Source organism: Plecotus auritus (genome assembly GCF_963455305.1).
Source record: "Plecotus auritus genome assembly, chromosome: 12".
Lineage (NCBI taxonomy): Eukaryota > Metazoa > Chordata > Mammalia > Chiroptera > Vespertilionidae > Plecotus > Plecotus auritus.
This window is the reverse complement of record NC_137778.1, coordinates 460606-473330: the sequence shown is the minus strand read 5'-3', so window position 1 is coordinate 473330 and position 12725 is coordinate 460606. Positions and strand designations below refer to the sequence as shown.

The following is a 12725-nucleotide window of genomic DNA, read 5'->3' as shown; positions in this document are numbered from 1 at the left end:
ATTTTGAAAACTAGTCTTTATTATGGAAATGCCAATCTTGCTACAGCTGGAACTAGCTTGAATTTCTTTCCCTGGGTCAACTTCACCATTTTTCTTAGGAAAAAAGCCATTTTTGGGTTTTTCCTTTCTGCAGCCCTTGTAGAGAGATTCCAGCTTAAAACCCTACCTAAATTGGACCATGCGCGCATTTGTTTTTAAGCTGGGCTTCTCTCCCCACAAGTACAGAAATTCCAGACACATTTCTAAATTTTTAAAACTTTTTCATGGCAGGAAAGGAAACTTTAAATTAGCATACTGGGAGAGTGGCCTTCCATATTGGATTGTCTCCCTTCCCCCGATCTTGCTTGCTCTGGGGGAAGCATCAGTAACAGATCTGGCTGCGTTTCTTTTCATGCTTAATAGATAAAGACAGATCTTAAATTTTTTCTTTCTTTTTTCCCTTTCCAAAGTAATAACTAACACCCAATTTGGCCAAGATTTGCATTTCCCTTCGAGTTCTTCTATAATTTTTAAACAAAGCATTGAGTAATCTCATTTCGGGAGAGCAGATAGCCCTGCCCTCTCCGCCACCTTTGAATTTCTCCGCACCAGAGGCGGTTTCAGCAGTGGAGTTTCATTTCTTATTACAGATTTTAGATTCCAAATACAAACTAAGATTTTAATTTGAACAAGAAACCACATTATTTTATAACCTAATTCTTCCCCATTAGCCTGGCTGAAAAAGACGTTCCCACCCTGCTTACAGATTGCGACTCTGCAGCTGGTCCTGGGCTTTGCGTGCAGTGAATTTCCCTCACCTTTTTTGGTGATCTTTTCCACACCTTTTCTCGGTGTTTTTCCTTCCTTCGCTCTAGGCGAAAATATCATCCCCTCTAGATGTCTGCCATTGATGTTGGTACTTCCAGGGTTCAAGTAGCCCCAGGTCAGGTTGCCAATTGCGGGAACCCCTTTCACGTCCTACGTGGTTCAGGGTTCAGGTTCAGGGTTGGGGTTCTGGAGGAGTCTGCACACAAATGAAAGAGAAAAGTATTAATTTGGCGATATTGGGGGTCAGGCGGGAGCCCACCATTAGGGGGAGGACTACACCCCGCTCAGGCCTTGCTACCCCTTTTATTAAGGTTGGGGATCCACCCATAGAGGCAGGCAATTCCAGTAATAGCCAATCAGCAAGTATTTACATAAGACTGACAGGTGGAAGTTGCTTCAGCTACCACTGTCTCAACTAGATAGTGAGTGGGTGGCTCTGACCTTTCAGAGCTTCCAAGGTTAACCAGCCTTCCGGGTTCCTTGCCACACCTCTCTGCTAGTGGGGGCAATGGTCGCTTTATGACATTTATCTTCTATAATTGAAACTTTGTACCCTTGAGCGGAGGCCAAGGCAGGCCAGGGTGGGCGGAAAGCTTGGCTTCCTCCATCACCAGGGAAACCCAAGCCTCCTGCTCTCTCCAGCTCCGTGGTTGCCACCATTTTAGCTGGGATTTATTTATCTTCTATAATTTGAAACTTTGTAGCCTTGAGTGGAGTCCATGGCCGGCCAGGGTGTGCAGGAAGCTTGGCTTCCTCCATTGCCGGGGAAACCCAAGCCTACTGCTCGCTCTGTGGCCACAGCCATCTTGGCTGGGTTAATTTGCATACTCGCTCGATTGGCTGGTGGGTGTAGCGGAGGTACGGTCAATTTGCCTATCACTCTTTTATTAGATAGGAGTATAGAGTGGTCAGATTACTATGCATTCAGAGATCATAATAATCTGGCCACTCAGTGTATTTAAATAGGTGCTCCTATATTGGGTGCCTATATGTTTCCCTTTGGTATTATGTAGTGACTTTTTTTTTTTAATGTAGTGATCTTTGTTGTGTCTTGTGATGGCCTTCATTTTAAAGTCTATTTTATCAGAAACTAGAGGCCCGGTGCACAAAATTCATGCACGGGTGTGTGTGTCCCTCAGTCCAGCCTGCACCCTCTCCAATCTGGGACCCCTCGAGGGATGTCTGACTGCCCGTTTAGGCCCAATCCCACCAGGATCGGGCCTAAATGGGCAGTCGGACATCCTTCTCATAATCCAGGACTGCTGGCTCCCAACTGCTCGCCTGCCTGCCTTCCTGATTGCCCATAGCCGCTTCTGCCTGCCAGCCTGATCACCCCCTAACCACTCCCCTGACAGCCTGCTTGATGCCCAACTGCTCCCCTGCCAGCCTGTTTTCCCCTAACTGCCCTCCCCTCAGGCCTGGTCACCCCTAACTGCCCTCCCGTGCAGGCCTGGTCACCCCTAACTGCCCTCCCGTGCAGGCCTGGTCACCCCTAACTGCTCTCCCCTGCAGGCCTGGTTCCTCCCAACTGCCCTCCCCTGCTGCCATGATTGCCCACAACTGCCCTCCCTTTAAGGCCTGGTCCCTCCCAACTACCCTCCCTTGCTGGCCATCTTGTGTCCACATGGGGGCAGGATCTTTGACCACATGGGGGCAGCCATCTTGTGTGTTGGAGTGATGGTCAATCTGCATATTACTCTTTTATTAGATAGGATAGAGGCCTGGTGCACAGGTGGGGGGCCAGCTGGTTTGCCCTGAAGAGTGTCCCAGATCAGGGTGGGGGTTCCCTTGGGGTGTGGGGCGGCCTGGGCGAGGGGCCTGTGGTGGTTTGCAGGCCGGCCACGCCCCCTGGCAACCCAATCAGAGGCCCTGGTATCTGGGTTATATTTATCTTCTACAATTGAAACTTTGTAGCCTGGAGCAGAGCCAAGCCTTCTGCTTGCTCCGTGGCGGCAGCCATTTCTATTGGGATTTATGTATCTTCTATAATTGAAACTTTGTAGCCTTAAGTGAGGCCTGGGCCGGCAAGGGTGTGCGGAAAGCTTGGCTTCCTCCATCACCAGGGGCAACCCTAGCCTCCTGCTCTTTCCAGCTCCGTGGCTGGGGCCATTTTTGTTTGGGTTTATGTATCTTCTATCATTGAAACTTTGTAGCCTGGAGTGGAGGCCTAGGCCAGCAAGGGCAGGTGGAAAGCTTGGCTTCATCCATTGCCAGGGAAACCCAAGCCTCCCTCCTGCTCTCTGTGGCCATAGCCATCTTGGTTGGGTTTATTTGCATATTCACTCTGATTGGCTGGTGGGCGTGGCTGGTGGGCATGGTTTGTGGGTGTAGCGGAGTGAGGGTTAATTTGCATATTACTCTTTTATTAGATAGGATGAGTATTGCTACTCCAGCTTTTTTTTTCTTTTCCATTTGCAAGAAAAAATTTTTTCCACCTCTTCACTCTCATCTTGTCTGTTTGTTTTGAGGTAGGTCTCTTGCAGATAGCATATATAGTTGGGTCATGTTTTTGTATCCATTCAGCTACCCACACATGTTGATTGGAGCATTTAGTCCATTTACATTTATGGTTATCACTGATTGGCAAGTTATTTATTGCCATTTTAATTCTGTATACCTAGGTTTCTCTCTATTTCTTCTTCTCATTACAGGAATCCCTTTAGCATTTCTTGTAATGCTTACTTGGTGGTGATATACTCCTTAGAATTTTTTTTTTTTGGTCTGGTAAGCTCTTTGTTTGACCATCTATTTCAAATGACAGCCTTGCTGGATATAGTAATCTTGGTCTCAGATCCTTGCTTCCCATTACCTTGAGTACTTCAGGCCATTCCCTTCTGGCCTGTAGAGTTTCTGATGAGAAATCAGGTGTCAGCCTTATGGGAGCTCCTTTGTAACTGCGGGGAAGCACAGGACTTACTTGGAAAATCTGTAAGGAGGAATCTCTGAAAGTTTGAAGGCCTCTAGGGGGACCTTGCTGAAGGCGGCAGATCCTGCCTTGACTTTTGCAAAGAAGTCTGAGCCCCCAGGTGTTTTACTGGAAATCTTTTATGTTTAGACTTTAGGTTACCTTGCTTAAAGGACAATACAGATGCATGTGTTTTCTCAAGGATACTTACCCTGCTGATACTATCTAATAGTTAATTTTAGTTCAAGCTGTTGTTACACTAAAAGCCTAAGAGGCAGGCAAACAGGGCTGTCTGGTTCTTTTAACCATGCAGTCCCTTAACCCACTCTTTCACAGAAACATGTCAGAGTAATCGTTAATCAACCACTCAGGGTCTGCTGGTCAGGCCCGACAGGTAACCGTTTTTTTTTTTCTCTTGCTGCCTTTAAGATTCTCTCTTCAATTTTTCCCCTTTTAATTATGATGTGTCTGAGCATGGACTTATTTGGGTTCTTACCACTAACTTGTGACTTTTTTCTTTACCAGATTAGGGAAGTTTTCTGCCATTATTTTTTTAAATATATTTTATTGATATTTTTACAGAGAGGAAGGGAGAGGGATAGAAAGCTAGAAACATCGATGAGAGAGAAACATCGATCAGCTGCCTCCTGCACACCCCCCACTGGGGATGTGCCCACAGCCAAGGTACATGCCCTTGACCGGAATCGAACCCGGGACCCTTCAGTCCGCAGGCCGACGCTCTATCCACTGAGCCAAACCGGTTTCGGCTCTGCCATTATTTCTTCAAATATCTTCTCTATGCCGGTCTCCCTTTCAGCCTCTTCTGGGACACTTGCTATTCTAATATTGTTACGTTTCAAGTTGTCCCACAGCTCCCTTAAGCTGTCCTCCTGTTTTGTGTGTGTGTGTGTATGTATATATATATATATACATATATTATTGATTTTTTTACAGAGAGGGAGGATAGATAGAAACATTGATGAGAAACATCAATCAGCTGCCTCCTGCATGCACAACTCCCACTGGGGATGTGCCTGCAACCCAAGTACATGCCCTTGACCGGAATCGAACCTGGGACCCTTCAGGCAGCAGGCTGACACCCTATCCACTGAGCCAAACAGGTCAGGGCTGTCCTCCTGTTATTAAATTAGTTTTCTGATTGAGATTTTCATCCCTGTCTTCTAATTCACTGATTCAATCCTCATCTCCCCCCTAATCTTCTTTGTATTCCTTCCAATGTGTTATGTCATTCTTTATCTCAGACTGTTCTTTTTCATAGTTACTGTATCTTTTTCCATGCTGTTGAGCATCTTTACCATCATTACTCTGAACTCTATTTCAGATAAATTTCTAATCTCTGCTTCATTTATGTCTTATTCTGGAGAATTCCTTTTTTTTTTTAATAAAAGCCCCCCAAGAATGGGAAACTTTTTAAAAATATATATTTTATTGATTTTTTTACAGAGAGGGAGAGTTAGAAACATCAATGAGAGAGAAACATCAGCTGCCTCCTGCACTTCCCCCACTGGGGATATGTCGGCAACCAAGGTACATGACCATGACCCGTTAGTCTGCAGGGGGATGTTCTATTCACTGAGCCAAACCGGTTAGGGCACCTGGAAAATTCTCTTTCTTTTATTTGGGGGTTGTCTCATTTTGGCTTTGTGTTTGGGTTTGTGACTGTGCATTAGGTAGATCCTCTACATCTCTCAATCTCTAGTGCAGGACAGTATCAAATGCTGTTTCTAATTAGATCAGGCAAAGACTCAAAGCCTCCAGAGTCCACCTCTGCTTACAGGCTGATAAAATTCCAACTTGAATGGCTACCCCCGCCCCACCCCAGGCAATTTTCCTCAGGTGTTAATAGTTTTTTTCAACAATATTGGGCAGTTGCTTCTGCCTGGAGGCTGTTATTTTTAATCTCTTAAGTGGCCTCAGGGTAAGGTGTTTTCCAATAGGGTGTGTCAACTGTCTTCCCCCCCGCCCACCAGGCAAGGCAAATGTCTATCTGGGAAAGATGTCCTCCACTGCATGAGGGAATGACTTAGCCCAGGAAACTTAGGGTGTCTGCCTGCTGAGCTCTATCCCTCGAGTCCCCAGTACTGGCTCCTGCTCTCACAGCTCCAGTCCACTTCACCCTCCCTCTGCCAGAGCACAAGGTGGGTGGTTCCACAGGGAATTTCGTGCATTGGCCCTTTAAGAGAGTGCCTGCATTTTTAGCTGTTACTCTCTGGCAGACAGCACCCTGCTGGTTTTCGTAGCCAGATGTTATGTTGAGTACCCTCTTGTTTTTGGTGCTCTCTGCTGGGGGGCCTATCTTGGGGATTAGATCCTGGAGTTCTCTGTGGCAACCCCCTTAGTTGAGATCTCTCTCCAGGACTTCTGTTGGAGCCTGGCCAGCCCTTTTGCACCTCTGCCACTCCTACCAGTCTCTATGAGGTCCCCACTTTTGGTCCTCGGGTGTCAGGGTCTCTCCTGAGTTTTCCGTTGGGTTATTCAGGACGTTTTTCCTGTATTTTAGTTGTAACACCAGTTTGTTCCTGGGAGCATGTCCGTGCAGCACCCACTTACTCTGTCACCATTTTTAATCAACTGTCCTTGTCATTTGAAAAACACACACAAAAAACTATACATTTCCCCATAAGTTTCAGTACGTAATATTTTTAGTATCATTCAGTTCTAATTATTTTTTTTGAGGTTCTTTTTTTTTAGTTCTAATTATTTTTAAAATCCATTGTGATTTCTTTGAGGGAGGGTTATTTAGAAGCGTATTTCATAAACTCTAAATATAAAGACTTTTGCCAAAACCGGTTTGGCTCAGTGGATAGAGCGTCGGCCTGCGGACTGAAGGGTCCCGGGTTCGATTCCGGTCAAGGGCATGTACCTTGGTTGCGGGCACATCCCCGGTGGGAGGTGTGCAGGAAGCAGCTGATCGATGTTTCTCTCTCATCCATGTTTCTAGCTCTCTATCCCTCTCCCTTCCTCTCTGTAAAATATCAATAAAAAATATAAAGACTTTTGAGTTACCTTTTGTTACTGATTTGTAGATTAACTGCAATGAGGGCAAGAAATACACTGTATAATTTCAGTCTTTTGAAATTTGTTGAAACTTGCTTTATAGCTCAATATGGCCAATTTAAAAAATGTTCCAAGTGTGCTTGAAAATAATTTCTAGTTTGCAGTAGTTGAGTATAGTGGAGTATATATGCTTGCTGAATCCAATTTGCTGCTCATGTTACTTATTTTTTTTATATCTTTACTGATTTTTTGGTGGGGGGCAGGATCTACTGGTTCTGAGATGTATGCTCTGTCATGGAATAAAAGTGTGTTAAACCTCCCATGAAAATGATGAATTTGTCTATTTTTTCTTGTATTTTTGTTATGCATACAAATTTAACTCAATGGCAAATTGAACTTTTTGATATAAAAGTGCTCTTTATTTATAGTAATGCTTTGCACCTTCGTGTGATATAATTTTCATTTGGCTTATGTTTACATAATATATCTTTTTCCATTCTTTCAATTCCAATCTCTTTGTACCCTTACGTTTTAGCTAACTCCCAGTGTCTTTACTTAGTTATGAGTGGTTATTAAAACTCTCAAGATTTAAAAAATATATTCAATTTTTGCGCTAGTCAGTTTGGTTCAGTGGATAGTGTTGGCCTGCGGGCTGAAGGGTCCCGGGTTAGATTCTGGTCAAGGGCACATCCTTGGATTGGTGGCCTGGGCCTCCCTCTTTGGGGCAATCATGGAGAACCTGATTGATTGATTGCCCCGCCAGCCAGTGGCCTGGGCCTCCCTCTGCAGGGCGATCATGCGATAGATCATGCCCACAGAGGGAGGTCCTACCCACCTGCCACAGCCTGATGGTCAGTGGCATTGGGCCTCCCTTGCAGGGCGATCACGGGGCGATGGCTGGGCCCCCGACCAATTGCATCGCACCCACCTTGGCTGGCCTCGTGCCAGTGGGTGTCATAGCATGGTCATCTGGAAGGTCGTTCTGCTGTTTAGCCATTCGGTCAATTTGCATATTACGCTGTTATTATTCTAGATATAAAAGCTCAGCGACCGTTATGGCAGAACAACCAGTCGCTATGATATGCACTGACCATCAGGGGGCAGATGTTCAATGCAGGTGCTGCCTCCTGCTGGTCATTGTGCTCCCATAGTGGGAGCGCCACTCAGCTAGAAGCTGGGCTCACTGATGGCGAATGCAGCTGTAGCACTCGAGCTTCTCCCACCTCCAACAGGCGCAATCTCCAGCAAACAGACTGCAATCCCTACACCAGGTGGTGGGGGTGTAGCCGGAATGACCATGGATCAGCCACCGAGGCTCCTGGAACTCTCCCTTTGGACCCTGTGGTTGCACTGCACCCCTTACCTATTGCCCTCTGAGTCTCCATATGCGGGCTAGGGGAAAAACCCACAGAGGCGTTTCACACACATACTGCTTGGGCCAGCCCCCATCTGGAGAGCGAGCACCGGTGAAGTCCAGCCCAGTGATCGACACCCACGTGTCCACGGTTGAGCCCTTCCCAACTTCCACCTACTACCCAGCCCCGACCCCATCTTCTGCAAAGGTCGGCGTCCTGGCACTGAATACCCGCTCCTGGACCTTGCAGAGAGCTGGTCAGCTCCAGTGGATGGAGGGGCACCAGCAGGTGCTGGCCTGACCTTTTCAATTCAGGCAGCCCCACACTTGGGCCGGGAGTTGCGTGGAAAAATCACCCCCCTAGACCCTGCAGATACAATCTACCGCGAACGAAAGCAGCATGGAACATTCGCACATGACCGGGATGACCTTTATACCAACGCCAGCCCCCTGGAACTCTCCCTTGGACATCAGGGCCACCTTCCACCCCTTAGCTATTGCCGTGTTCCTTTGGATGCGGAACTGAAATACTAAGAACTCGCCTTACCCAGGATGTGATTGGCTTCTCCCTCCTTCCTTCCTACCACCCCCAGCTGCCATTTCCAAGCTGGACCGGTCCCCACTTCTGGAGAGAGTCCCAGAAAAAGTGAGGAAATCCCAATCCTATGAGCAGGTCTCCTATGTGTGTCAGTGGCCGGGCCCATCGTGCTGTTCCCAGGCCTGGCCAGCATCCAGGCTCCCACGTTCCCCCTGCGGTGCTGGTACCTGGTGCCGAGGATGCCCACAGCTCAGCCAGAACTTGCCACGAGGCACATCCCCATTAGCCTACAGGGACGCTCTCCGGGGAACAGATGCAGTGTTAACACTCATGCCCGTGTTTCCCCAAAAATAAAACATCCTCTGAAAATAAGACCTACTTACAGGTTTCCTTCTGAGTGAAATATAAGACATCCCCGAAAATAAGGCCGCCAGGCTCTGTCTCAGAATGAAAATTAATTTATCGTAAACTGGTCGCTAGGGCTGCCCCGACTGGCGTCTAGCAACCAGTGAAGTTACGGGGAGTCCTGACGTCACTGCTGTGTGGAGGCGGAGCGGAGGTCGGAGTGAGCGGTGAGCGCGGGGCGGGAGAGAGGAGGAGACTTTCGCAGATGCATGTAGAACAGGAGGATTAGAGCGGACGGGACGCGGCGAAGGTGGTGAGTGCTGGTCTGTCTCTGGTGACACTACCTGATGCTCGCGGCCACCTTCATGATGACTGAAGGTTCTCAGTCAGTGGCAGACCCTGCTCCAGCCCAGATCCAGGCCCCAGCAAACCCAGTGACAGTCCCCAGGGGGTAAATGTCTGATAAAGGGGTAGGGGGAGTGTCTGGTGAAGGTGTTCAGTGGCACAGGGGTGGGGGGAGGGGGATCACTTAAAATGACACAGGAGGATCAGAGGGGGCAATCAAAATGACACAGGAGGATCAAAAGGGGTGACTAAAATTGTAATCCCCCCTCTGATTCTACTGTGCCATTTTGATTCCCCCGTGTCATTTTGAGTGATCCCCCTCCCCCCACCTTGATACCCCAATTCCTTTTTTTTTTACCCCTAGAAATGAGCGCAAAAAGAAAAAGCTACTCCGTGGAGTACAAGAAAGGAATCGTGGAAGACTCTTGGGGCCAAAATCTTACTGCTTTCTGCAAAGAGAAGATGCTGAGTATCCGATTGGTCCGAAAATGGTGAGCAGAGTATGGTAACCTCATTGAACAAGTGGACAAGGGAAATGCTAAAAAGCACAAGTGTGGATCAGGTCGGCAACCATCATTTTCCGAGTTGGAAGACCTGATCTGTGAATGGGTTGTTGACAGGAGAGCAAAGGCTTTGGTTGTGAATAGGGCTCAGATTCAAGAATTTGCCCTTGCAATGGCACCACTGTTTGACATAGCCCCCGAAGACTTCAAAGCATCACAACACTGGCTGGATAATTTCCTTCAGCGAAGTGAACTGTCTTTAAGAAGATCTACAACATTGTTTAGGTTGGAAGATACTCAAGTTATTAAGCGAGCACTTGCATTCAAGTCCTTTATTGATGATGCTGACTTCTCCAAATACAATCTTTCCAACATGATTGCTATGGATGAAACTGCAGTGCTTAGCCGAAACCGGTTTGGCTCAGTGGATAGACCGTTGGCCTGCAGACTGAAGGGTCCCGGGTTCGATTCCGGTCAAGGGCATGTACCTTGGTTGTGGGCACATTCCCCGTGGGGGTGTGCAGGAGGCAGCTGATCGATGTTTCTAGCTCTCTATCCCTCTCCCTTCCTCTCTGTAAAATATCAATAAAATATATTAAAAAAAAAAAAAAAGAAACTGCAGTGTTTATGGGCCAATCATCTCAAACAACAATTGAACAGTGGGTTGCCTCCTTAGCGTACATTCCCTCCACTGCTTATGAAAGTGCACGTGTTTCCTGTATTTTGGCAATTCGTCTGGATGGCACTAAAATCCCACCTTTAATCATTTCTAAGGGCAAGAAGAAGATTGAACGTGTTTTGGGCATTTTTATTCCTGAAACTGAAAAAGCCTGGGCCACACAAGCAGTTATAAGGAAGTGGGTCGATTTAATGCTGCCGCTTGTTATGCGAGGGAGCCAAAGAGGTCTGCTAGTCTGGGATGCAGCCAGCACTCACCGTGCTAAAGACATGAAGACATTTCTTCACAAAAGAAAAATAGATCAGATAATGATTCCCGCAGGAATGATGGCCTATCTCCAGACTCTTGATATTGCAATAAACAAGCCATTCAAAGACAATTTGCGCATGGAAATTAATGACTACATTGAAAATAGAATGGAGAAATCAGCGTGGAAACTTTGTGAAACCTAAACTGCAAGAAGTTGTGACTTGGGTGAAGAACGCATGGGAGAAAATCACTGACAGTTGCATTGCAAATGCACTGCGAGCAGGCTACCTTGACAAGAAGTACTCATTTAAAGACAGTGCTGTTGCTAAACATGAGAGATTTGGTCCACTGATTCTGAAAGAAATGGAGTCACAAGAAATTCACCAGGAAATTCAGGAATTGGATTGTTATGATGATGTTCCAGGAGATGATGACATGATTGTCATTGAATAAATGAGTAAATTCTTGATACTGTAGGATTCACAGTTTGTCTGGTTTGTGTTGACAACTACCGTACTACCGTACCGTATACAGGTAATAAATTTCCTTTATTTTCATTTAACAATAAATGTGTACTGTATTCTTCATGGAAAAATAAGACATCCCCTGAAAATAAGACCTAGCGTGTCTTTGGGGGCAAAAATTAATATAAGACACTGTCTTATTTTCGGGAAAACAGGGTAGTAACTAGGATGAGCCTGATATAGCTGCTGGGCTCCTGGAACTCTGCCTCAGGCAAGGAGATCAAATTTCATCCCTTACCAATTGCGATGAGCTACAGAGGAAGGCAGCAATATAAAAGTGGCCACAAGGTGGCGACTGACTATTGGGGTAAAAGTCAGAGAGATGAATCTGAAGAGTGGTGGTGGGGGGGCAAGAGAGCACCCCAGCCTTCCAAGATTCCCAACTTTCTATTGTTCACCTAGGAGTTTCTCCAAGCAGTGGAAAGCTTCCAGCACAGCCCAAGGTGTCTACTGGGGACCTCCCAGCAGCAAGGCAGAACCCTAGCTGCAGAAGAGACATTTGGAAATATTTTTTTCAGGAAGCTCCAGGGAGGAGACTCCTCACCTGACTTCCTGGCGGCTCACGGGGATGCGGAAGCTCCCCGGGCACATGGGCACAAGTTCCTGATTTCCTTTCAATGTGCAGGAATCCATCCTCCCGTCCACTAGTATATACAGATTTTTCTATAGACACTGTAAACCTACTTTTGTCCCACCCTGTACCTTGTGGCTTCCCATTCACTCAATTCACTTCTATCTGGTTTCTAACCCACCTTGTCTCTGAAACAGATTTCTCCAAAATTACTAAAGGCCTTCCTTGTTGCAAAATCTAGTGGACATATTTTAGTGGCATCTTACCTGATTTTATGTTTAACCCTTTGACCAGCTTCCTTGATACTTCAGTCCTGGTTTCCTTCTTTCTTGTCCTTGCCCATTCTCAGGATGCTCTTTTCGGCTTCCTTATCTCATCCCTGACGTGCAGGTATTCCTCTCTAAGCCCTCTTATTGGCTTCCATGGCTTCAGCAACCATCTTGATTCACGCACACACCCATCCAATCTTTCTGCTGGGTTCCAGGCCCACATAATCTCATATCCCATTGTCTAATAGATATCTCACAGGTACCTAAAATTCCTTCTCTCCTCCAAAACAACAAATGGCATCATTATTCCCTAAATGCCCAAGCCAGAACATTGGACAATATCTTGCAGTCCTCCCTCTGCCGCAGAGCCATTTCCCATCTCTTTTTTCCCATCCGCATGCTCCCTTCTCCAGGACAGACAACAGCTTGCAAATGTCCCCGCAACCCATTGTCCCCATTGCACTGTTTGTCCCCAATGTAACTGTTTACACCTCTGCTCGCACTCTTCAAAGCCTATCCCGTGCTCTGAGGATAAAATCAACCAATTTTCAAGGCCTTTGTAGTCGGGCCCCCAATCTCACAGACCACACCAGGCCCACCAGGTCACCTCCTACTTCC

The 12725-nt window shown here is 46.8% G+C and overlaps 1 protein-coding gene across 3 annotated transcripts in view; it reads right to left on the bottom strand.

Moving 5' to 3' along the window:
* The window catches only part of UFC1 (ubiquitin-fold modifier conjugating enzyme 1), a 30550-nt gene that overhangs the window by 17234 nt on the left and 591 nt on the right, over nucleotides 1-12725 (bottom strand). For 2 of the 3 annotated variants that reach the window (XM_080648506.1, XM_080648508.1), the window contains exon 2: nucleotides 798-1003. The gene's annotated coding sequence lies outside the window, so the exon portion shown is untranslated. Of the gene's footprint in view, nucleotides 1-797; nucleotides 1004-3616; nucleotides 3702-12725 lie in introns of all 3 variants that reach the window. The other variant, XM_080648507.1, reaches the window with a different exon arrangement.